Raw genomic sequence first — 26,635 nt, forward strand, 5'->3', positions numbered from 1 at the left:
CCTTTGTTTTTTCCCTTCCCTATCCACGTTCACTTTCCTTATTTTCTAGGTGTTGAATACACAAATACTGACTTAACGGAAAATTATGTAAGTACTGCTTGCAATGCTTCAGAGATTTTACTAGGAGATTTGTAATGCAGAATTTTATTGTAAATCTGAGGAAACATTTAACAGCTTTGAAGGACTTCAGTTTTCATAGCCCTTTAGAGCTGTTTAGGCAGAAAAGCAGTCACCCATTATAGTTAGGAGAGAAAAAAAAAAAAATAGAAAACACCGTTAGGAAGGGGTCTGGCTGCTTTACCGTCTTCACATGCTTTATAGTTACAGCTGCAGTGTTTGGCTAGGGGAATATCAGTAAATATTTCGCTCTCTAAATATTAGTATTTTTCTTAAAACCAGTTTGCATTCCAGGAGAGACTGTGCAGCAGGCTACTTGCTGTGCTGCTGCTGCTGCTCCCGCCCCATCTTTCGGAGGAGGTGTTGGCATTCGGGGAAATGACCACTGGTTTAACCTCTGGAGCAGCTTTTGGGCAGGGCAGCAGGGCGCCCAAAAGAGTCCTTACGATGCAAACTCACTCCTCAAAAGTGTATTTCTCTGTCACAGCTGCGCTATCCCTTGTCTGTGAATATTTGGGGAGAGGGAAAAAAGTTTTTCACGTGAAATAAAATTAGCGTAAAATTTCCCTCAGACAAAGGGCAAATTTTAATTTCGATTACTGTGTATTTTAAGATGGACAATGTCCTGTTTTCTTCGTGAGGTAGAATATAATTATAACTCCAAAGAAAAATTCAATCCTTAACAAAAAAAAAGAAAAATATGTAGGATATTCTATCGAGCACTGACATGATATGGGAATTTATGTCTTCGAGATGATTTACAAACACAAAATTATTATTGTATACAACATGCCTTTGTGGCAGTTGATATTGGTAACAGCAGGTTGTTCAGCAAAGTCTTATGGAACATATATGGTCAATTATTACACTTTCTGTTCAGTTTAGCAAGTTTTATTCCCGGCTTTTGTATGTTACTCCAACTCCACAACTTTCATCTTATAACCAGATTCATATTTCACTTTCTGACTTTCTGAGGTGGCCAGGGGTGCAGGCCCTTGGCATAACCATGTGGATCTTCATACGGCAGAGTTTTGTGACTTGAAAATTCACTTTCTTCCCATCTTCCTTAATAAAAAAAAAAAAAAAAAAAAAGTGTGGGTTGGGGGGCGAAGGCTTATCCAACAAAAGTTTGGAGAAAAAGAGAGGTAAAAATAAGATGGCTCACTAGCCTCCCAGTAAAGAAGGGTAGGCCAAACTGGAGTGTCCGCTGCATGCGTTAACCTTGGTGAACTCCGACAGGATTGTCTGCACATGGCAGAGGGCAGGATCTAGCCCTGCATGTTTTGTTATTCAGAGATGTTTACAAAGTGGAATGCAGCTTGAGAAGACTTTAAAGAAGCTATCTGTAGTGATGTCACATTTTCCTCAACAAATTTGAGGCTGTAAGGAAACTACAAAGAGACTATATTTATAAGAAACAAGAACTACAGCTTTTTAAATTGATACAGTGGGAAAATGATCAGTTCTGTGTGTTTTTTCCTCAGTATCTCTAATCCTCCTGCTTCACCCCTCAGGTATCATTGGGACGTTTTCCAAGTTACCAACTCTGCATTTTAATCAGTGTTTATAAAAATGGGTTCCAACTTTACATTTACCATCATTTCATTTTAACAGTTAAATACAAGTTTTAAGAGAAACTAAACTCTAGGTATTGTGCAACAGTGTATCCTAGGTCCTTTATGTCAGAACTCACAGTCCTGGCAGGCTTTTTGTCGCACAAAGTGTATTTTATATTATGTCAATAGCTGCAATTAAAAAAAAAATTAAATACGGAGGTACACATGGATCACTTGGAAATAGACAACATTTTTATCTAAAATACTCAAGGAAATTAATAGAAGTATTGTTTCTTTATTTCCAGAGATGAAGTATTTTTTAAAAGGGTGATGTTCATTGCGGTAAAGGAAAATAATCTTAGCTCCAGAATGCGCTTACTGTTCTGGATACTTTTTTTATTAATTACATAACTGTTGTATTTAACCAGGAATTAATGCAAACTTTATTCTGATGTTCTTAGGAGATCAGAGTTCCTTTTTTAGGTTGGTTTATTAGAGCCATATCTTGTGGTCATATTCTGGATCAGTAAGAGAAGTGAGTGGGGTTTGGAAGTTAGTTTTGCATTTATCACTCCCACAGAAAGAAAACTAAAAATATTAGCCTGAAGTCCAGAAACAAAGACCTCTTTCTTAGGTAGTCTTATAAGGCTGCCCTCAGTGGACTTAGCAGTGTTCCTCCTTATTTATATTTGTGTGCTTAAGAAAGGAATCAGATCCAAAATCCCAAATCAGCTACCTCTAGCACACTATAATTGGAAAAAAAACCAAGATACTTGGGCATGTAACATATTTACCTATGCATTTATTTTTTAATGCAAAGGATATCGTAATTCCCAGTTCTCTGACTTTTCTCTCACTTTTTGTGCTTTACCTGAATGAGGTGACATGACCGAAATAAGTCATATCCATGCCCAGAATCCTATGGAGAAAACAGATCATCTCAAACACAGAATATATGGCAAATCGGAAACTGGATGAATGCACTCAGGAGACAAGAGCCTACTTGTAATTATATATTTATGCATATTTGTATGTAAATTAGCTACATGATGCTAGTAGATATATGTATGCATGTATAAGTGTGTATGTACAGGTACGTATGTATATATATAGAGAGATATACATAGGACACCATGTCACCAGGGTCCCTGGGTCCCACTGATGATACATGGGCAGATACTGTTACTGGGACCATATAGAAGACGAGAACCTGCATGATCCGTGCATTTGCTGATCTTCGGCCCATCAGAAATTCTCAGCAACTCCACAACTGATTGTCTTAGGAAATTCTCCCTGAACAAATTCATGGCTGTCTGACATTAGTATCTGCCTAAAAACTTGCTGAGGTCAATAGGATCCCAGACATGAAGATTTGACTGCAGGATCAGGGCCGAAAGATTTGGCAGTAGCCCCTTGGGCAAGCCAGGACAGACTAATCAACAAAACTTTGGAAAAAGGTGGCAGAAATCTTTCATAATACTGGACCTACCAGCAGAATTAATGGACAACTCATTCTCATTCAACTCAAACTCCTTATGCTGATGTTCTTACTTTATACACCTGATTTGACCAAGACCAATAAAAAAGGTCCGAGAAACTGGTAGGAGATACTATAAAATTACATATCAAAGGGCAATTGACTAGGAGCAGATACTATAAAATTATATATCAAAGAAAGCAGTAATATCCTGTCAGCAAGTATGAGCATAGGAGCCCATTGTGTTCACAGTCCGAAAGGGGTGAGGAGTAGAATTACTTTAGTTTGGGATATTTTTACCCAATCTCCTTAAAAATAAAAAAGCAAAAATCAAGGTTAGGTTTTTATTTAAAATAGAAAAGGTAAAGTTAATCATAGTCTTAGTGTTCAAGTTCACTGGAGCAACAGTATGCTATAAAAATGCATGCCATCACTTAACCCTTCAATTGATAATGTTTCAGGCTTTCAGAATGTTGCCTTTCTTGCCCACTAAAATAAAGCAGGGGCTTTCTCAGCTTTAAGGAGGTATTCTCCACTACAAGGAGGTATTCTTCCTACAATTCTTGGTTTAAATGAAAATCTAATAAAACAATCTAAGTAGCTGATCAAATGTCTAAGTGTAAACAGAAAACCAGCTTTGGACCAAAGCTAAAGAAGCAGAGCTAACAAGCAGGCATTAACTTTGTTTAGGAGTAGAGAGGAGAACCAAAGAGCTTAGCCCAGCACCTACTTGGAAATCTAATATTTTCTGAGTGGGGAGAGGAGAAGGAAGTTTGGAACCTGTAAAAAAAAAAAAAAAAAAAGTGACCAGAAAATCATGTTAGTTGTAACATATACACACCAGTGGAAAATCCACCATTGGGATGACTTTATCAGAACAAAGCTACACCCGGGGAGACTGCTTCTAAGAAGTACAGTCAGGGAGATGTTCAAAGAACAGAAGTTTGGAGTCTTGGTAATCCGAGTCTTGAAAGATTTTCTCAAAACAAAATGCATGTTGACCTCCCATGTATCAGGGCATATAAATGTGTTAAGATTTTATTGATTATATTGAAAAAATAGACAATGTTTATTAGTTAACTATTTATCGGTCTTCTCAAAGGTTGAAAAAGATTTTTGTCTACAAAATATGGGGTGGATGGAAGAAATTACTAATGAATATCTAATGAATATTATATAGCACAGAAAAGGACTGCAGATTAATAAAAGCATCCTCTCCTTCATTAAGTGTTCCTTACCCTATGGGGGTGGAGAAGGTTAGGTTATAGCAGCATTATGTCCTCACAATAAAAACACATTAAGTCTCCTAGCATCTACTGCAATTGGTTATTCATTACATATAATTTTCTTTATTTTTGAAACCCTTTCCCTCAACCAGCTGTCTGACAAAGGCAAGCATGAAACATTCTGAAAATAAACTTTTGGAATCATTTGCATTCAATGGGAAAATTCCACTAGTAAAATAGTATTCATTAAATTTTTCTAGCGATGGACAAATCTCAGAAGATTCAGAGGACTGTTTCAGACAAGTATAACTATATCAATGTTTGTCTACAGTGTTTTGAAAAACTGTCTCTATTGTCATTGTATCCAGGAACCTCTAAATAATTACAATTTTTTGTTGTTCTTTAATGATGTCTAGCTTTACTTCTGCCCCCTCCTGAGATTCCTTTACTTTACCAAGCAGAGCAATATCTCCTCATGGGTGACAGGCAACATTTCAGAGGAAAACCATTCATTCTCCAATCCTTGTTTCTTTCAGGAGTAACCTACAAAATCTTGATGCAGAAAACAGCCACAGGAGGCACTAGGAAACATTTTCTTCCATAGTTTTTTTTGTGTTTGTTTTGTTTTGTTCTCTCTCTCCCCTCTGAATTAAAATTATCCTAGATACATGTATTGCTTTTTGCTGTGGAGGTAATAAAAGGAGATTCCTACACCTTAAAATGGGAACAAGAGAGGTTGTGCTGTGGGAAGATTTATGGTAACCTCTCAATCTCTTCTTATTTTCACATGGGAAATCCAAAGTAAATCAAAGTAGGTAACTGTAAAAGAGTAAGAAAAAAAAGAGAAAAAAGAAAAAAAAAAGGAAATGGCTAAATAAGATCTACCAGCACTTCAATTCTGTTGGTCATGCTGTAAATGATAAACAGATTTTCATCTAATGGAACTGAAAACTTGGAGCTACTTTTTAGTAGGTTGGTGGGGAGAAGGGAGAAGAGGATCTAATTTTTGTGATTCTTCTCCCTCTCTTTTTTTTTTTTTGAGAGATTCATTTAAGATCCCAATTTGCACTTTAGGGAGGTAAGATGAAAAGACTAAAAGCTGCCTTAGCAGGATCAGCTAAAAGAGCAAAATAGATCTGGGTGTTAGCAGGTTAACAATGATAACTCACCTTAAGGTCCCTAAAAATAGAAGTGAAAGAAGCACATCAGTACGGAAGAGCAAGGGGGCCAGAACAAAATTCTGAAGATCCCCGTAATTAACTGGCAGAGGGTCAGATGAACACTTATTAAAATGCAACAAAGCACAATGGGGTGTCGCAAAGACGGAGTTTCAATCTTAGCCATGAATTTCTTGGGTTTTGTCAGTTCCAGCCAGGCCTGCCATGTTATTTTAATAAGTACTTTTCTCTACATATTACCATTGAGAATTTTGGGGGAACATTTATGTTAAAGGGTTAAGAGGGCAGTTTATAGACAATTCAGGGGACAGGACTCCTCAGAAAGTATAGGAAGAATGACATTATGGTGATTTTTTTAAGATGTATTTGTATCCGATATTTGAATGCTGTGAGATAAATGCATCAATTTACCTTCCAGTTTCAAAGGCAATAGTAAGTCTTCATTAAGAAATAGTGTTCTCCCAGTGCAATATCCCTACCTTACCCTAATGCTGCTAAATACTATATATTGTCAACCCCTCTTTTTATAGCATCGATGCAATACTCTTAAGCTGCCTCTGTCAGATAATTTTGATGAGGATCAATATTTCACTTCACAATTTACCCACACCAACTCTCGCCCCACCCTAATCCAAAACCAGATGTCCAGGCAGCGAATGTAGATGAACTATCTTGAGAAAAGGATTTTAAAGCTTTCTTGGCCATAAATATTGCTTGCTAGCACAAAGAGAAGTCTGTGTTTTAAACCATAGACTCCATCTAATTCCACCTGATTTTAACACCATTCTAATTTGGCTGATGTGTTTTGTCTTCATGTTAAAACATGCTGTCAGAATTGGTTGATTAAAGATAACTGAAAAGTAGAGAATGCTGTGGGGACCTCTGAGACGTGGGGGATCTGGAGGGGTCAGGACAAAGGTAGGACAGGAGGAGGATGAATGCTTCCTCAGCTTCCATAGCAAAACTGTACCCCATTTCCTAACACTCAGACATGTTGTATGCTATACGTTTAATATATTGTTTATTGAAGGTTTTTGGAATGGAATATAACCCAGAGTACATTGTTACATCAGGATTTACAGATGTTTTCTCTTATCATAATATGTTGGCAAAACAGGAGAACATCATGAATAGCTGATCTGGCTGAAGTCCTCACATTCATTGTTTTATGGCAGTGTAAGTTTGTTAGTGTATTTAAGTCCAGCAATATTTTCTTTTTCCCCAGGTGTATTTTGAAGTGCAGTAGTGTTTAGCTGCTCATATGTAGGAGGGGTTTTTTAGTTTCTTTTTTTTCTTTAGTAAGTAAGATTATAGCATCTTGGATTTTGTAATTCCTTCTTAAATTATTTTAAGTTTTCTTTGCATATGTGCATACCCACACACACATATTTACCACTTGGAGGACAAGTTGGATAAAGCAGAAGTGTAATATCACGCCTCCCCTCTCCAAAATGAAGGACTGGCCATCAGTGGGTACCCAAAGCTGGAACACAAAGAACAAAATGCTCTATAGGCAACTGTCGATAATCTGGCCTCAAATCCTCATTGCTGGGTGATTCCTAGTTCTTTTGCAGTTGTGGCTCAAGTAAGCAGCAGCGTTGTGGTGCACTGACAAACAGGACCCCAGTCGTGCAAAATGCTGCCTACCCAATTTGTTATGCTTAAAGGTATTCAAGTCAACCCTGTCCCCAAATGGGTAACCACAGCCCGTGATGAATGCAGTGTGGGGTTTTCTAGTGGGAAAAGTAGGGGCTGTAGGTTGCTTAAAAGTGACTGGGTTTTGCTTCAGTGAAGGAGGAAGCGAACTAGGAGAACAGAAGGAAATGAAAGAAACAGTCATGAGAAGGGTCCCAAGACAAAGCAGAGACCAAAGTCCTTGGGACACAGAATTGATTACGTGGGTAAAAAATGAAAGTTGGTGAAGGGAAACTTTTTGCTCCAGTTTCTCATATGATCAAGGGGCCAGAACTTTGTGCAGTTTTTCCAACAGGGTTGTACCAAAGGTTATACTGCATTTGAGCCAGCCACTGCCCAAAGGCTGCAGTTCTACAGGACCAGGAGTATTTGAGGATCCACTTGAACCAGAGGTGTAAAAAATACGAACACCCATCTGAATTTCACTTCTTCTCTGTATTGATCCTGCCTTTCTGTTCAAAATAGAAATCTTCTCCTCATCCTTCTCCTTCTGCCTGTGAGTCCTTCTCATCTTCATTTGAGGTCGTCTAAGAAGGGTGCAATAAAGAAGCAAGGTGAAGGAGGCAAGTCCTTGTTGTGGTTCTGCTAAGAGCACAGGCGCGGTTACAGCACGGGGCCCATGAAACTAACAGTCAGTACTTCATGTGGAAGGACTGGCTCTCACATCAGTTTGCTCTCTGAGTTTCCAAAAGCACATCAGAAAGCAAGATGCTCTTAACATGGTCTGGTTCATGAATTTAGTATCACAATAAATGCACCTTCCCGAGTCAAGATCCTGGAAAGTCTGTCAGTTTTGTGTGCAACACCATTGCAGGGCAATCTTATCTCTGTAAGAACAGTGACCTTGCTTCCCTGAGTAGGGATGTGGTTTTCCTCCATTATTTTCACAACCCCCCCGACTCTCTGGTTGTATTCAACCTTCAAGTGTGACAACAAGAACATCCCTTACACTGCTTCTTTCATCAAATCGCTCATTCTTTCCTTATCCTCTGTGGGTCCTCACCAGTCTCTCACATCTAGATATATTTATACATGTTGGTTTTCACTGATCCTACCCTACTTTTTTGCCCAGGTTTTTTCCACAGTGCCCAAAGCTGTCTTTCATAGTCATGCTCTGTGGAAAGCCATTATGCATATAAAAAATTCAAATCCAGTGCTACCATAGTCCCTTAAGAAGACTGATATATCCTGTTCTTTCTGTTCTAAGCAGGACTCATGGACACTAATCATTTGCTCAGTATTTCCAGGCATTCATGATTCAATTAGAGCAATGAACTATCATCCAGAAATCCTAGATAAACAGCCACTGTCTATGCACAGGCTGCCTGTACGCTACATGAACTGTAGATCCAGCGATCCTAGACCCACCAGTCACACCATAGATGGACCTCATTCATACACTCAAAGCCATGGTAGTCTGACTTCTCTGATCTCCCAGGCAAACCGCAATTTTCCTGTGAGGAGCAGGTAAATCTTAGTTGAAACTGTTCCTCTAGCCGAGATTTATTGATTGCAAGAGAGAAACTAAAACTCAAGCCATGCCATGTGGCAGGTGCTGGGCACTGAAGCTAAGTGGAAGTCCTGGCTAAGTCTTCCATAAGCCACACTTTCCCTGCAAAGTCCCTTTTTCTTGGCCCTTTTCCAGCCCTGTAGTCTCTGCTTCACCCCGCAGAAGAACTCAAAGCACTGGTTGCCTTTCAGGCCAGAGAGTAGACCTCAGTGTGGACTCTCAATAACTGGTCTGCCATAGCACCTTTCCATCATTTTCATGGTCTTAGTGTTACCATGACATTATTGACATCCAGAGTCCTTACAACCCCTGAAAACCACCTACTTGTCCAGCCTCAGATGGGACACTTTTCTGTACAGAAAAGTACAACAGAACCACGTCCTCTGAGGATTCGTGCTCCTTCCTGTCCTCCTGGAACACAAGTTCACCAGCATCCCGACCCTTCTACCATCTGTTCAGTCTGCAGAAAGCTACTTCCCAGCAGCTGCCTGTAAGTGGAAGGAGAACAATCCTGGGAAGGTCATCCCACAGGCTTGGCTACAACACAGAAGGAAATTTCCAGGGAGAATTCATTTCCTGGTCCTCTTCCTGTCAGAACAGGATTCCTTCAGCAATAGGTTATCGGCTTCCCACACTGAAATGAAGGTGAATATTTTTGGAAGATCCATTAAGCTTGCTTTTCATTAATAGCTTCCACACATTAAGTGGTTAGTCCCTGTAGCTCTCACACAAACAAACCTCTCCTCAGTGTTTGGAAGAATTAGTAAAACTTAGAATCACAGGAAATAGGGGTCTCTTCATCAGTTAGTCTATGTGAATGGCAGGACCTTGAACGTGCCTGAAAGATATCTGCGTGACTCGTTCTTGAAATCTCCCAGCGGTGGAGATCCCACAATCTCCCCAGGTGAGGTAAGTGTTCTTCTCCAGTGCTTAACTTTTCTTACAATTAGAATTTTTTTCTTAATGTCTAACCCAAATCCCTCTTGCTGTGATTCAAGGCTATTACTGCTTGTCCTATCCACATTGGGCTTGTCATACAGATTATTCTCTTTCTCTTACATATCTCTCAGCTGCTACCATTTCTCTCTCAGTCTTCTTTACTTTTAGATGGAATAACCACAATCCCTTCACCCTTCATTCATAGACCTTATTTTCTAATCATTCGCATTCTCTTCTGACCTCTGCTCTCCAAATTGTCCACATCTGTTTTTAAGTTCAGTCGTCAAAAAGTGGACACAGTACATCACTGGAAGCATCACTGGCACCAAGCAGAACTCAGATCATGTGTTTGTTCTTTCTTCCCTAAGAAAAGGGTGTTTTATTGGGTGCATCTGCTCTTCTGGCTGTAAAGGGTTGCTACGTAATAGCAGTTAGATTTTTAATACACTGTTTAGGCAGCTAAGGAACGGCTTTTTAGCATTTCTAGCATTTTAAATGCTCTCCAAGCATTTCTTGTGGAATTTTGTCATCATTAGCATTTGCAATACAATTGTAAGGCAGAGAATTATTATTGTTGCCATTTTTCCAATGAAGAGGCTGCTGGACTGCAAAATGTGCTTTGCAAAGGCATATTTTGTCTTGTGCCTTGCGAGGAGAAAAAGCATTGCTGGATTCTTCTGAACAGGACTCTGCAGTGTATTTGAAATCTCCTTCCACAAAACATGATTATTCAATGAGTGTGTTCATAGTGCAGGTTTCCAAGCCAAGTCTCTCTTCTTGAGGGCTCTCAAAGGTGCTTAACTGTAAGCTCATATGATTAATATTTTGTTCATTTCTGCATTTTCCATTTAAGTACCTAAGTTTTGGTCTTTCGTGTGCTCCAGAGCACTTTGCCAAATTCTTTTATCCCTCTTGGGACAGTTGGTCAAGGAGAAAGGCAGGATGGCAGCTGGAGAAGATAGGACCAGAAAAGAACCTGAGGGAGGGTCTTCAAGTGACAGAAAAGACTGTTTCGCTGAGCAGAGATGAGACAGGAGCATTCATCTGTAGACCCTGCCCCTAACCAGAACATGGAATTTTTTCAAGTTTTCTTAATTTACAGTGTTCCTCTAATGTCAGCAAACACCTGAAACCCACCTAAAAACATGTCTTACTTCCCCCATGTGGCTGATCCACCAGAAAAGATGACAATCTGCTATTGCTACTAGGTTCTCAATATCTCAAGTGACAGAGGTCTTCATTGTGCAGCAGAGGTTTCCAGCCTCTAAAGGACACGTGTACAAATCAGAATGGTTCTGCCTAACCTCATTCAGGCCATGCGTATTTTCTTTTTCCTTGTTTTTTTGATCTTTACTTAGCCCTCTTGTTTCTATGCATTATATGCATAGATATGCATTAGAAAATGTGATGTGACATCAATTTCCAGCACTGCTAGGGTTTTTGCACATGATGCAATCTGGTGCTCCAGTGGCCTGTTCTCATGTGACATAAATTGAAATCACAGTGGGTCATAATGCAGCACAACAGGTGCACCAAAATGTTTTAAATGGTTTCTATTCTTTTTTTTTAAAAAATCACGTCAGAATCAAGAACAATGGCAGCCATTAAATCAGTTCTGCAAATCTTTGCAGGCAGAGCAACTGGAAAGAGGAGATCAGGGAGAGGACGTTTTTTGCTATTTGCAAGGGGGATGCAAATGCAGTTGTGCAGTGTAAACCACATATTATATTTTTTGTCTTTCATGTGTTGTGATAAAAGTAGTTTTCTTACCAGTATAACATGTTTCATTAATACAATGTTTAAATAATTAAATACAGCAACTCTGGAGGCGATGGCTAAGATAAAAGTTTGTAGGCAATCCATTATTGTGATCAGACAGTACTTCTTAAACCCATGGAGATGCAATTTAGTAGTTTAACTTCTGAAGTCAGTTGTTTAATAAACTATTACATTTTAATATAGTTTTGTTCTTGTCAAAGGGAATGATTCATTTCCCCTCTGTCAATTGTTCCAGCTGAAGTTATTAGCAGTTCCAGGGTTGAGGGGGTGCTGGGTTCCTGTTTGAATATCACTGCCGTGCTGTTCCCACTCTCTAGATGTTGCCACCGTAACGTTATGCGTGTGATCTTTACTGGTTATAATTATTTTGTAGGGATAGTAACTGCCATCATTTGAGTCTTCAATATTGATATATTTCATTAGGTTTAATTCTGTTGGCAGAGAGTAAGGTACTGGTTAAGGGGGTTATATAATTAGTTGTAGCAGGATTAGATGAATATTAGTATACTCTAATAATGGATGTCCCAGAAAGAAACCTGGCAAAACCATTAAATAGAGGCAATATAATAACAGACAAACTAAACATTGCCTCTGCTACTATTTGAGTTTGTCATAGTTTTAAACAGATTTGCTTGCTGAAGTTTCAATATGATCTTCTCGTTCATTTTTCTTTATTAAAAGAAGCTTTTATAAGAAACGTGTTCTTAAAAAAAACAAAAGCCTGTATTTCTCTCTATTTGTCTTTCCCCTCCTATGAAGATATTAGTTATGTAATGGTGCAGTGTAGGTTTAATATTGTCTGTTCGGCTCCTTCTTTTGCAAGTTGCTGCCGGCTGATAAAATACTGTTCAAGACAGGCTTGGTAATCAGTTAAATCATTCTCCGTATGCCCATCCGCTACTGGTAGCAGTCGAGGGTGGTGGACATTTCCACGCTACTTCTGCCCAGAAATGCCAAGGGAGCAAAGACCAGGACGGCAGCACCCGCTGTGCCTTGAGCTGGTCATTGCGACTCACCTGCTGCGGAGGCTGTCTCCGCGCAGTGTGACAGGTCCGAGGAGATTAGGGAGCAAGGGCCTTTCCGCAAGCGTTTGCTTATCACTGGCCTTGGTGACACGTGGGATTATTTATGGCCCTTTACCACAGCACTTACGGTTCTGAGATAAAAAGCACGCACCAGAGTCCCCACCGCCTCTCCAGCTGAACAGATGGAAATTGGCATTATTTGAAATTCAAGGAGTTTTTACTGTACACAAGAATAATCCAAATGTGGAACGGGATTTGTTATTAACTGTAAATCCCCTTTCCCCTAAGAAAACCAGAGTAAATGCAGGAAATAAGCTCCCATTTATATACCATAGAGACAATGCTTCATTGTCACTTGTATTTTAAAGTCACAAGTGAAAAGTAAATGGAAAGTGGGAGCAAATATCAAGGTGTTAGTGGCAATGATCCTTCCACAGTGCAGTCAACAGGAATTTTTGTAGCTTACTTGCAACCAATGAGAGAAGGCTTACATATACAGAATATTTGGTGGTTTATTCTTTAAAGCATGTGTTATTCTGCACCCAAATCAAGAAGAGGGAAAATGTCTTCACCTCTTTTTTTACTGTTAGTTCTGCACATTTCATATTTATTTACTCTTTACACTGCAGTATTTTAAGAAACTTTTAAATATTTCTTTAAACACATAGAAAAGAACCTGTGTTAAAATAATTCCAAGTATGCATTTCCAGAATGCCTGAAGCTTATTGTTACTAGGTACTTGTGAGGCACCTAAGATTTAATAAAAAAGAGCTGCAGACTGAATTTCCTTATACATGCTATAGAAATTTTGCTCAGTCCAGCCTAACTCCATCATCGTCAAGTTTCCCCTCAGAAAGGACCATTCCCCAAAAGATTATTATTCTCCCACAGTGGTGTGCAAACCCTCAGGAAAATACTAACTTTCCTTCCTTGCACTTATTTCTTCTCTTTAAATTATATTTAGGACAGCCTGTACCACAATCTGCCTGGGGTCCCACATGGCTAAAGTCACCCTGGCTGTCTTTGTATCCCATCGCAGAATCCATTGCAGACATAATGTACGTTACCAAACCCACATGGCAGTTCAGTTGTCCTTAAACGTGGTCCTCAGCATTGCCCACTCCACTCTTCTTTCATTTGTGTTCAAATGATTTTCCATTTTCATTGACAGTCTCTGAGTTTCAGCCTTACAGGAGACGGTAGGCAGAATGCACGTGCTATACAATTTTGGCTTCAGGCAAAGTGGCATCTTTTCTGTAAGAATCTGCACTAGTTACTGAACACCACCCATCCCACACTGATATAATTTTCTCTCTCTCTTTCTTGGTCATTCTCTCTCAAACTATTTGACCCAGATAGACATTTTCTTCCGACCCCTAAATTGCATGCACTGGAATCATACTGAGTAAATTGCACTGTGCATTTGTGTCCTAGGAATATTTGTCAATACCGTTGTTATCTTGTTCAGCACGGTTTTATTTTTCTTCTTCCTCCTGTGACTCTGCAGAGGAGAATTGCATGCAACCTGTTGCATGCTGCAAAGAGTACAAGCCTAAAGTGATTTAAATGTGCTCTATTAGCATTTCTTTGTTTATTATGCATTATGAGCTCTACAAAGATGGTTTCTACATAGGTGAATGCAGGTGCAGGGGAAAGCTAATTTGCTACCAATATGCTAGTCTTATTGTAAATGTCTGCCAAACTAGATCTCCCTTTTTTCAAATTCACTTTGGTTATATACACATAAATCTTTGCAAAAAAACTATACCTTGCATGTGTAATGCTGGAAGTATTGGGTCTGTATACAATAACAAAAGCTTCCTTGTTTTCCACGAAGTGGAGACGTAAGAAACAATGGTGTTCTTGATGCCTATGCATCCCTTTTAGCATTATGGTAGCCTAGGCACTGGCATAATAGAGGCATCAGGTAAAATAATAATACTCAAATGATGTTTGCAAAGTTGAGCTCGTAAATGTCAAAGGTGATTTGAAGTGGACAAGAGTGAGTCTTAACAAATCAACTAGGGGCTGCTGGCAATTGTTTCTGTTCTCGGTTCTTATTGAAACTAATATTGGACAAATTGAAAGAGTGATTGCCTTAGAGCCTTCGCAATGTCTTCACCAATCTGTTGCCCATTTCCATAAAAAATGGGAGTGAAAATGGCAGCTGACTTCTTTTGACCTCTCTCAATTTCACTGTGGCTCCTGTCAGAGGCCTGAAAAAGCAGTTTTTCAGGCAGACCATTATCTGCCATAGCAAGTTAGTTGGCAGAGAAATTGAAAAATATCAGTCAAATAATCTATTTAAGCCTGCTCTTTCTGTATGTGTTATAATCTGAATGGTAGCAAACCAGCAAAAAACTAAAAGCCTCAACTTGAAAGTGGATGAACAAGTGGAGTTAGTTCCTTTACCAGACGTTTTCTTTTGTTACATCAACTTCTTCTTCTGTCCCTCTGTCCTCATGATTTGACTGTCAGCGTTATAGTAAGATAAGAAGCTACCTGGAGTGCCTGAATCCTAGTCCTCCTTATCTTGCTGACATTGGTTTCTACCCTTCTGGAATCATGGACCAAGAACTGTTTTGCTCCGCTTGCCTTGCTCATTCCCTTCCCATGTAGTATCTTCCCTTAGATTCACCAAAGTGTCACCACTTTGATTCCATAAACTACTTGCAGAAACACCTCCTTCTTCTAAGATTTGCTTTCATGAACATTTTCTTCTTAGAAACTTGCGATCCCACTAAAGTTTCTCTACAAAGGCTAAGACCTGTTGTCCATGCATATCAGAGATGTGCTGACACTGAGTTTCCCTCAACTTCCCCTGTGACCAACAGCAGAGATCTTAATTTCCCTTGAAAGCAGGTCAAGCTATCTAGTACAGGATTTACTCTTAGGAATTGTGTTTCTCTTCTAGATGGAGTTTTGAAGAACTGCTCTCCTAACTTTCACTCATTTTTCAAGTACTTAAAAATAGGTACAGAACTGGAGGCTCCATGACTTTGAGGAACCCTTAAAACGAGTGCCTCAGGACCCTAGTCCATGCTGCAGCCTAACAGTGCTGCGATTACCCAGCCAACACCCGACTGCATCAAGTGAACAGCTTGGACGCTATTTCCACCTCAGCCGTCTTCCATCAAGCTGATTCTTTCTGCCTCAACCCCATGTTGCTAGAAGGTATGAAGACCGCTACAGTCCCTCCTTCCCTCCCACATCTTCCATTACATGCATCCTTTATCCTCTCCCAAATTAGCTGTGGGTTTCAGAGGTTCTCTCACAACTGCTTCTAGCTATTGCTCTGCTTGGGTTTCTAGTTCTGGCTTTCCCTGACTGCTGCTCGGTCACCAGTCTCTTCTTACCCTGGTAAAGTAGATATCTTTCACAGAAGCTAGGCACTTCATAGAGATAATCATGATTTCATCTGGGAAAGGAATTAAACCTTTTTTGACTAACCAAGGCAGTCACAGAGGACTCTTCTTGCCTTAGTTTCATGGTTAGAAATGCCCAGGTGCCCTTTCTTAACATTTCATTTGCTTCTGCACATAACATTTCCTACTGTGAGACTTAAAAAAGACATATTATTTGTCTTTGGAATACCTTAACTAAAAAATTTGGTTGAAATTTCAAGGTTAGTCTGCTGTTACTGAGATTAAGATTTGTCTTGTAGTGAGTTGTGGGCTATTTAATGTAACATGTGATTGTTGTACCAGAAGCAGATTCTTTAAAAAAAACCAGATGCACGGTTTTTCAGCAACAAGAAAAAAAGTTCTTGTTTCCTTTTGTATGAGTGGAAAGAAACAATTTAGACTTCAGAGAATTCTTCTCACTTTTCGCCGCCTTCCATTGTGAAGAACCACTGTGTTTAATTAAGGACAGAATTGCTAGATATACTCAGACAAAGAGTATCAGACCCATTTGGTTTCCATCAGCAATCATAAGATAGTGCTAGGGAAGGAACTGTGTGAATAATGAAGACACTGAAGTAGCAAAACTGGAGACAGTTACAACTGCCATTCTGAGGTCCATTGGAGGTAAGTTATTGACTGACCATGTTATAAAGTTATAATGCCACAGCAGCAGCTCAAGCTTTCTGCAAAGCCATCCTAGTTTCCAATGGAGTTAACACATAATTGCCATGCTACTGCAAAATACTCTCCTGTAATTGGCAACTCATTAGGTGATGTGCTGCAACTGGGTCGGACTATTCCTCTGATTCCTGTTTTCAGAAAAGTTGATTTTCATGCAGGTGTGAAGTTTAAAGGTACATAACTGTGGTTGTTAGGCTTAAAATTTGACCTATTTTTTGCCAGTTTTTCACTACTATGTAACTTTTCTCCAGCTGATTGTTTTCATTTTATTTCATTTATCTTTATTTTGGTTTGTTGGAGTTTAGGACTCCAGGGCTATCCAACTACTAAGGGTTAATATAACCAGATTAAGTGTAGGTTCCAACTAACAGTGTTCTCCCTTGCAATGCTTTCACGTTGAGGATCTACAGAGCTTGCAGACTGAATATCATTGTATCACTCACAGGCACCCTTCTACTCCCATGAGGCTGCTATAATAACCTCCTACTTTTCCGTCTGTCTTTGTAAAACTCAGATTTTTTCCTACACTGATGCTGAGGATGACCCACTTTTGATCAGAGATTCTCAGCAGTCAGAATCTAACTGTGGCACTGTGGTCTCATAAAGATGCACCTGAACCTAAACTTGACCATGGTTTTTATTACTATAATTATTACTTCACTGCACGACATAATGCATACATATTTCATATTTGTTTACTCCAGAACAAAACAAAATATACCTTTTGCTGGATTTGTCAGTCCTTCATCTTGAGCAGGATTTAAATGTCAGCCTATCAGCGATATGCAGACCCCTATAAAGACCTCCCTCGATATTTAAGGCGAGAATCGGGACACAGCCTGGTCCCTTTACTTTCAATGGGGCCAAGTTTTTGATCTTGGTGTTTTGGTTTTCCCTACAGAGATTTTTCTGCATTCACAGAGGAAGACATAAGATTTTTGTGTAAGTGCATAACAGTGAGGATAAAACAGGACTCCGTTAGCTACTGCAGGCAGCTGGGCTGACCAAATTGCTCGCCCTCCAGGACAGTTGCATTCTGTGCCTTTGCAGGTGCTGGGGAGTTAAAAATAGCATGGTTCACCTTTTGGACAGACATGGCATTAGATTTCAAAATCCTCATCCTTAGCTAGAAACCAGAATAAAAGGGCATTGTGGCAGACAGCAGCATGGGAGGTAGGGCTCAGAGTGGTTGGAAAGTGAGCTATCTCTGCAAAAGTATTAAGCATGACCTACTGTCCTCTTCTTCCATTTGCAATGCTGTGGTCCAGCAGGTTTGCAGTCTCCAGGGTCATAAATCCACACACATAGACACTTTTCTTCCATCCCAGCAGTTCCCTTTCTGTAAAAGTACCATTTTTGCACTTTTCCGCCGTTGATCCAAGGGAAGTGGCTGATGCCGAGCGGTAGCAAATTGTGACGGTGCTCTGGCCGAGACCACAAGCTCATCCGCGAGCTTGTGAAAAGGTGAGTATCCTGCCCGTGGCATCCTGCCTGCCCCACGTGTGGGCACCAACAAAGCGGACACGACATTCGGGGGCACGCCATAGGCCTCCCCTCCTGCCTATTTGCAGGAGCCGTGCCTTGCCTCAGGCTCAGCTCCGATTACTTTATTCTGCAGTACTTTGTGGGCGACAGGCTCTTTTCCAAAATGCCTTTCTCACGCAGACATCTCGCCTTTCCAGGCATGCCATCCTTCTTTTTTCTATTCTCAGAATATTCTTTTTCGGGGGTTCGGTGGCAGTGCAGCAATCCCCTGAATCTGACCTTTATAAAAGACTGGGAAAGGGTAAAATCTACTCCTTTTTCCTCTGTCCTTTACAGTGCCTTTGTGATTTATAAAGAAACAACAGCCACTGAGCTTTCTTACTTTTATCTTTGTTTTATTTTTAACTTTAGGAATATCAAATCTTGATACCCTTCCCCCCTTTTTCATGAAGACTTTCTAGGGAACTTTACAAGTGGCAGTATTCAGAACTCTTTCTCAAAGGGCTGACTGAGCCTTTTTCTCATGTGTTTGTCAGGAATTTAAGTCCTGTAAGTGCTTATGGGAAAAAAAACCCACTTTTAAAGAGTATGATTTAAATGTCCCACCCTCCTGTCATTAAACAGCTTCCAATCTTTTGTCCCTTTTGATGTCATAATCCTACCAGTTCTCCAGACTCCTGAGGACTTATCTAGGGAAAACATGGAAATCAGTACCTGAGAAGCAAATGGGCTTGAAGGACAGAAAAGAATTTTTGATGGTTTATTTATATATTTAAAGAAGAGACAGCAAAGTACATTTTTAAAATATATATATATAAATTTCACTTTTAAGTTCTTCTATGCCCTGCTGTTTGGAGGTTGTGCTCTGGTTAATAATAGCACAGACTGATTATCAGAATTCCAAGGCTTTTTTCTACATCATATTCTGTTGTGGGATTTTTTTCTGTACTTACGCATGTATATCTGGCATAATATCAAATGCTATGTAAAATTCCATAGATCTGAATTGCGCTTTCAACTTGCCAGTCGTGTCAACTTTAGATACGACTTTTTTTTCCCCTGCAAAGTCTTACTTTTAAAATATGGATATAAAATAGCGATTAGAGTACTATGTCAATCAGTGTCCACTATTTTAACCTGCTACTTTCAATTGGAGCAACTTATACATTACGCTCTATTCATACTGTGGAACTACCATGCCCTAGAATGAATACAAACTAGGGATAAAAAGCTTTTTGTTTCAAGGCTCCACAAATGTGGAATCAGTTACCAGTTGATTTAAGAACAATTGGGAGCTTTTCCTGTTTTAAGATGGAGCTGAAACAATACTTCATGATGACTAGGAGTCGTTGTAATTGTTTTAATTGATGTTATTCTAGTGTTATCTTGGTTTATTGTTTATTTATATGCATTTGTTTATCGCAGGTCATGCTTGAAAATGGGCTTTCATCTCAATTTGCATAGTCAGCTAACAGATATATGTATGTATGTGTATCAGCTACACTTGTTTATATCTGACAGCAAAACCATATGTATTCTACATATATTTCTTGCCTTTATGTTTGTGCTATCGATTAAGACATCTGAGTTTGATTTCAGCTTGACTTTTAAGTTTGCAGGACAAACCAAGCAAGTATGTATCTAATAATATCAGTTAAATTATTGTTTGGCTCCCAAAGCACAAATCAAGTTAAAGCATTAGCTAAGCACATGTTACTGTGCTTTATAAAGCAGTTCACTCTTCAGTTGCAGGGTTTTACTCCTGCACTGTGTTGGCTTTAAGCAGCATTAGCATTCAGAAATTATTTTTGTATCTCTAAAGGCAAAAGATGTATTAAAAACAATGATAACATCACTTGTAGAGAAATACAGTCTGGCATCAAGTATTTATTATCATAGCTGATAAAGTAATGGCATGTTTAATTTACACTCTCTGAGAATGATAAATATCTACATGAGTATTCCTACCTGTCTTTACATATCCAGCAAGAAAACTAACCAATATATAAGAGGAAAAGATAGGAAGAGCAAGTCATTATTTCATCTGTTCCATTTACAAACTCAGAAGTCACAAATGTGCAGCTGGGAAATGTGTTTGTCTCAAAGCTTCAAATCTGTGACATGTTAATTCATAAATAATTGCAGTCACATGGTCTTCCTCGAGGGCATTAGCTCAGTATTCCCAGTACAGTACACTTTACTTGTAATAGAAAAGAGTGGACAAAAGTGGTTTTCATAAATCAGATAAAATTGCTCAATAAATCCAAAACATCTTTCATTATTTCTAACAGAAAATGAGCTTAGTTATGTAAGCAACATTTTTTAAATTTGAATGGTCTTTGGAAACTGGCAGGTGAGGAAATAAAGGGCAAGAATACATTATTTTTGGTTATGGAATCTGTCAGCTAAAGGTTTCACAGCCCTGGACCAAATAGTGCTCTGACTTGCATCCCTCGCTAACCCATGGACGACCTTATATCCAGATACTAAATACTTCCATTAAACAAGAGCACTTTTCTATTGGGACAGTCATATGATAACATCGCCTGTGTCATTGTCTAAATGCAGCTGTTTGCAAAAATATAGGCTTTTTCCAAAAAATGTTGTCTTTGGTACTCTGACTGCAGAGTGAATAATACAGTATGAAAGGAACCTGAAGGAGCCGTTAGGGTCCATTGTGTCAATCCAGCTGCTACACATGCATATTAAGTCCACATTTGAAAATGCCTGTGAAGCTTTTTTCTGTTTGTTTTGTTTTGCAGTCCATTTTTAAGCATTCATACTTCTTCCTTTTTCATTGCCAGAATACCTAAACCACTCTGAACTAGCCTTTGGACAAATTCCAATTTAAATTGAAAACCATTTTAGTTATACAAGAGTAAGATTTTTTTTCTTCTTCTTCTTTAAGTCAGGTGAAATTTAGAAAAAAAATCATGAAGATTTAGGACAAAAATTGTATTTCCATTGGTTACTAAAAAAAGCATCTTGTCTCATCTGAGAGCTGGTTGTCAGGCTCCAGTCAGCATTGGAATTAGTCTCCTGAAAGTAGGAATTAGAGTGGAAAACTGACTGACCCTGACTGTAGCTATTATTGTTCAAACCACCACAAATTTCTCTTGATAAGAATAGTGTTTTGTTCAAATATCAGATTAATTTGGTGTAGACATATGGTTGTCATCTAAAATTTCATATTTCTAATAATTCATTTGCTAGAATACTTTGAATTCAGAGAATCAATCTTGTGAGTGTAGCATAAGAACAGCATCACAAATGAGAATGCCAAATTTAAACTGTTTAGTCTGGGAATTTATTGCTGGCACTGGAATGGTTGTTGGCAGAACATGTCTATATAGGGGGTTCGTTCAGCTACTTCATTTCCAGTCTATGTCATTAAGCTGTGGTTTGAGGACACTTAGTATTTCAATGCAGTAGGCAACGAAAAGAAAAACATACCCTCTCTCCCTTTCTCTTTAATTGTATATTGGTACCTCAGATTTTTGGCTTAAATATTAATCTGATTTGCATTTATACATTGGGAATTACGTAGAGTAATTGAAAAAGTTTGTCGTTAATATAAGCTGTTGGTGTCCTGGATTTCGATACTAGTCCTAATGCTCATTTTGCAGATGCTGATGCACAGTGTTTTTAGCTTGAGTTTTAACAGCCCGAGCTACATAAAGGACGTCGAGCAAAGCAGGTAGCGTAGGGCTAGGGGCACTGTGTTCATGAAAGAGATTTACTTCAGCATTTGTCATGCTCCAAGCAGAGAAAGCGTAGGTTTGGGGTATAAATTGTGCTTTTACTAGTTAACGGAAAGTATGGGGTGAAGGTTTGAAAGGGTTTCAAAGACAAACCTTGCTCTTACCTGCAGCACGCTGCAGAAAGGTGTCAGACACAACCGACCGCTACCTAGACCCAAGAGTCACCCTGCGGCTGGAAGGTATGAAAGCTTCTGTTCCCAGCTGACACTCTACGTGCACACTGGTCACCAGCTGGTCTGAGGATGGCAAACGTGGTCACATCTCTAAATGCATAAGGTGGACACATCTCAGTATTAATTTAAGCCTGGAAAACACATCTCCGCATTTTCTCTTTCAGATGAAGACAGGGATTACAGATAGGGAAAAAAATTAACAATAGTGAATAAACCTCTTATTGTACTGCACGGGCTCAGAGAATCACAGAGCTATTTACCAGCAAACACATCCAATGCAGGTCATTCAGTCCAGCCTTTTTTTCTCCTTCCCTCATGTATTGTGTCAGGATTGATTTCATTAAACTTAAACCATTGCTGATAGATTGACATGAAGTCCGGCCTTAAAATCCTGCAGTGGAGGTGATTCTGGAAAACCCCTTGATGGTCAGCTCCATGACCTAACTGTTCTTGGAGCTGTAAAGTTTTTCCTAATATTTAACCCTATTATCTGTGTTGCAGCTGAAGTCCATTACTTCTTGTTTTGTCCCCGTTGACTAATGAGAACAATTGGTCCCTGTCCTCTTGGTAACACCCCTTTATGCAATTATCGAGAGTTATTATGTCTCCCTTTTGGCTTCTCTTCTCTAGCCTGAACATATCGCAGTCTCTTAAGCTTTCCTCCTGGGCCTTATTTTCAACACCTTTTATCATTTTTGATGTCCTTCTCTTAAGACTTTCTAATTTGTCTGTATCCTTTGAAAAATGTGGTAGCCCAAACTAAATGCAGCTCTCTGGATGAAGCTCAGCCGAGTCAAACTGAGCAGAAAAACTGCCTTCCTTGTATTACATATGATGCTCCAATTAACACAACCTAGTGTAGCGTTTGTCTTTTCTGTGACAGCATTGTCTTTTTTGCTTGTTCAATATATTGTCCATTATCACCACTATTCCCTTCGCTGGAGTTTTCTGATCTAACTGGTTATATATGTAACTTTGATCATCCTATTCTTAAGTTGTTCCATCATCTGCTTTGAGTTTCCATACAGCCACATATGCTTCCCATCTTCATACTCATTTGTATGTGGCTTTGTCTTATCTGAATCTTTGTCCTAGTGCCACTAATGTACCCTTAGCTATTGGAGTAATTTCGCTATATCATCTCTAGGGTAGACTTTTTCCAGTAACTGAATACTCTCATCAGCAATACCAAAGCCCCATCAGAAGCTTATCTCCATACCATTTCAACTATTGCTACTGTGCATATAGGGCTTAAAAAAATTATATATCCTTATATACGTGTTATTTCCTTGGAAAAGGAATGTTTCCTTGTACGTAGTTAATCAATGATCTGTGAAAACAGCAAGGAAGCTAGACTAGAATTACCCAAAACACAGATTTTCTTATTTGCATGGACTTATGGTATTTTGATGTAGTATTTCCTTCCACCTTAATTATGAAATCAAATACTCAGCAATTTCCCACAAGCTAGAATTTCAAAACCTCATTTCAGAAACTCGGACACGTGATGTTCCAGAACTGGGATATGTATCCGTCCCCAACCCACCTGGGAGGCAGGCAGGAGGGAATGCAGCCACTACTGAATCCCAACCCAGTCAGTGATGCTGCTTTTGCAGGACTAGCCTGGGGCTATGCAAACTCAAGCTAATTCTAGGCTTGCTGGCGTAAAAGCCTTGAGAAACGGTTTTTTGTTGGAGCTACTACAGTATTACCCTACTGAAACCCAGATTTGGGGAGCTGCAGCTCAAGTTTTCAAGGCTTCTCTTTCTTCAGCAGTAAATGTGGAAGAGTTCAGAGCCCCAGGACGGACCGAGGAAATATTCTTCAAACCAGATCTTTAATAGAGCAATATTTGTCAATTTGGGGGAAAACATTCAGGTTCAGCAAACTGATATTTTTCTCACAATACACTGTTTTGTTAGGAACTCTGTGCATGCACTAACAAGGAAGTACCTTGGTTTAGCTACATACATCTGAGCATTTCCAGGGGTTTTCATGGGATTCTCGCTCCAGAGGAGAGCTCAAAAAATCCTTTTACTCTTACTTACCTTTTATTTCTGTTACTTTTTATTGTGCATGAAAGAATGCTCTTCGCTCTTGCTGGGCTAACGAAGATTTATAATGTTTATTCATTTCCTTTTCCCTCTTAACATGAACCGGAACAGTTTGCCTTACTCAGGTTTCCAGAGGTATGTCTACCTCACTTGCTCAAAATGCATTCCCAGGAGCGGACAAGAGCGCATTGTGCCTGCACGCAATCCACACCGGGGCCTTGGGCAGCCTGCCCAAACACGCCTGGCAGGGTCCTAACCACCTCCTTACATATTAATACCACCTAAGAATGCCCCATGTGTTTGGGCCCACGGGATGTTGCATGTGCTAAAGCAGCTCGTTTTCTACCCAAGCATTCGCCGGGCGCAGAGGCAGGTCCAGCCCGGGGGGCAATCATGGGGCACCCCTCGGAGGAAGAGTTATTCCTTCTCTTAGAGGTGAAATGACATCCCCAGCATGGTCAGTCTCAGGCGTTTGAGAGTGAGGAGGTAGGCTACCCCAAATACGAGATTTTACAATATATTAATAAGTGTATATACTTACACATGTTGGTATTTATAACTCGACGTATATTTCTAACGGGAGAGGATTAGTAGGGGGAGAGAGAAATCTTTTCCTTTTCCTTTTTCTTTTTCTTTTTGAAAGGAGAAAACAGAGTCTCTCCTGCTGTATTCTCACTCTGGAAGTACAAAGCAGCACTAAGGTTTTTGCAATAAAATGTTGATAACTCCATATGGAGAAAGTCCACGTAAACAATGACTTTGAACAGGCCACATGCTGAGATAGTGACACTAGGTTAGCGTAGCTGTCCCCTCCAGCACAGCTGTAGCTTATACCAGCAATAAAGGCTTTCTGATGGTGTGTTATTCACCAATTCAAAAACCAAAAGAATTTTTATCAATAACAGTACTTTTAGATTAATATAGTTGCTTAAACATTAAAGCTTCTGCAGCATAGCATTTAACAGCATAGTTAAAATTAAAACCATGAATAAACACCCCACCTCAGATTGACATTATTTTATGAGCCGTTCCTAATACGGATCTGGCCTTTATCATACCACCGCCTATGCCAATAACATTGCCTCTATGAATAAAATGTTTGCTTGTACAGTTGGTCTGTATTTCAGACCCAAATCTCTCAAACGAGAGTGGGAGAGAAGCCCAGCATACTGAGTCATGGTAAAGTTCTTTTCAAGGCCGAGGAAAATGTAACTCCCAGAATAAATTACCGTACACAACATTTTCTTTTGGGCCAGTTACCACTTTGTAAGAATCATTCAAGTGCTCTTATCTCCTGTTCTAAAAGGCTTGCTTTGACGTGTTCAAACGTTAGCTGCTTGTTACAGGAAGACTTACTTTCCAGGAATACAAAGATTCAGTCTTTCATCAAACCGTTCGTAGCGGTACATTTACTCTCCCTGAAAAAATTGTTTCTGTTGATATAGTTCAACTACACTGAAGAAGAAGAAAAAGTTCCGTTCTGAGCAGATGGTTAGGATGACTGACTGCAAGCCAGGGCTAAGAAATTACTAAATATTGCTTGCGTTAAGAGCAGTGTAATTTCTCTACATATCTCGCTTCCAATTCTTTAGCCATTTTCTTCGTTCTCATGAAAAATAGGAGTTAGGAACTATTTCAATATGTTTTCTTTTCTTATTTTTTCAACCATGTTTTTACAATCTTCTATTTATTATAAGATTTTTCAGCAGCAGGGGAACCACAAAAGGTTTTGTTCCGTGATGTGGGAAGTAGTTCTCCAGAAGCAGGACCAAGATAGGAATCTCCCTCATTTTATGACCATACGAGTAAAAGGCTCTCAAGACATAAATGAGTCTCTTCATTCTCAAACATTTCCTCCGACTGATTGTAGATAGCTAAAGCTATAAGTCTTCAGTGGTGTCACTTTTTGGAAGTTTTGTTCTTAACATATTAGGACTGATGAATAAGGCATGGGACATTCCACAATATCCCAGCTGGGGGATTATGCAGCTGGACAAAATTATCCCTATTAGGTTTTTTTTAAAATGATGATATATCTTTTGATAAACCTTCTCGTTATAGCTGAATAGTAGAGACATTATAGGACATAAATAGAGACATAATAGGACAAAATAATTCCATGAAAATAATGATGTTTTAATTTTGAACAAATGTGCCTTTAGCTAGAATGTTTGTGAGATGTCTTGTGATTACTGCAAAATGGGAATAGAAAGTGATTTTTGAATTCTGAAATACGATGATTTACAATAGAAAACCTGACTCTGAGTTACTTCCACTCAGAGAAATACAACCTGCGATGTGTTCTGCTCCAACTAACCAATGTAACAATATTGAATGCCAAATTTTGAATATCAAGCACTTGCAGTGAAGTGCTCATAAATGATACACCTTCATTCAGGGAATAATTCTGAATAATAAATCTAAGAAAGTCATAAACTGCTCTTGTACAATTCACAAACAGGAAAAGGAGGTGAGGTTTGTCTAACAAATTATTTGGAGTGAATTATGCATCCGGCAGGTACCTCGAGTCCCTGATCTGTATTTTCTAAAATTTGTATGGGATGTCTCCTCTAAA

At 39.2% G+C, this 26,635-nt stretch overlaps 1 long non-coding RNA gene across 2 annotated transcripts in view; it reads left to right on the plus strand.

Annotated features, from left to right (window-relative positions):
* Nucleotides 1-26,635, plus strand: part of LOC128135279 (uncharacterized) — a 37,922-nt gene that overhangs the window by 530 nt on the left and 10,757 nt on the right. The window contains exon 1 of one of the 2 annotated variants that reach the window (XR_008233039.1): nt 60-87. The exons of the other annotated variant lie outside the window; for it this stretch is intronic. This is a non-coding gene — a long non-coding RNA (uncharacterized LOC128135279). Of the gene's footprint in view, nt 1-59; nt 88-26,635 lie in introns of those variants that run through there. 2 annotated transcript variants of the gene reach the window in all.

Source organism: Harpia harpyja, chromosome 22, assembly GCF_026419915.1.
Source record: "Harpia harpyja isolate bHarHar1 chromosome 22, bHarHar1 primary haplotype, whole genome shotgun sequence".
Lineage (NCBI taxonomy): Eukaryota > Metazoa > Chordata > Aves > Accipitriformes > Accipitridae > Harpia > Harpia harpyja.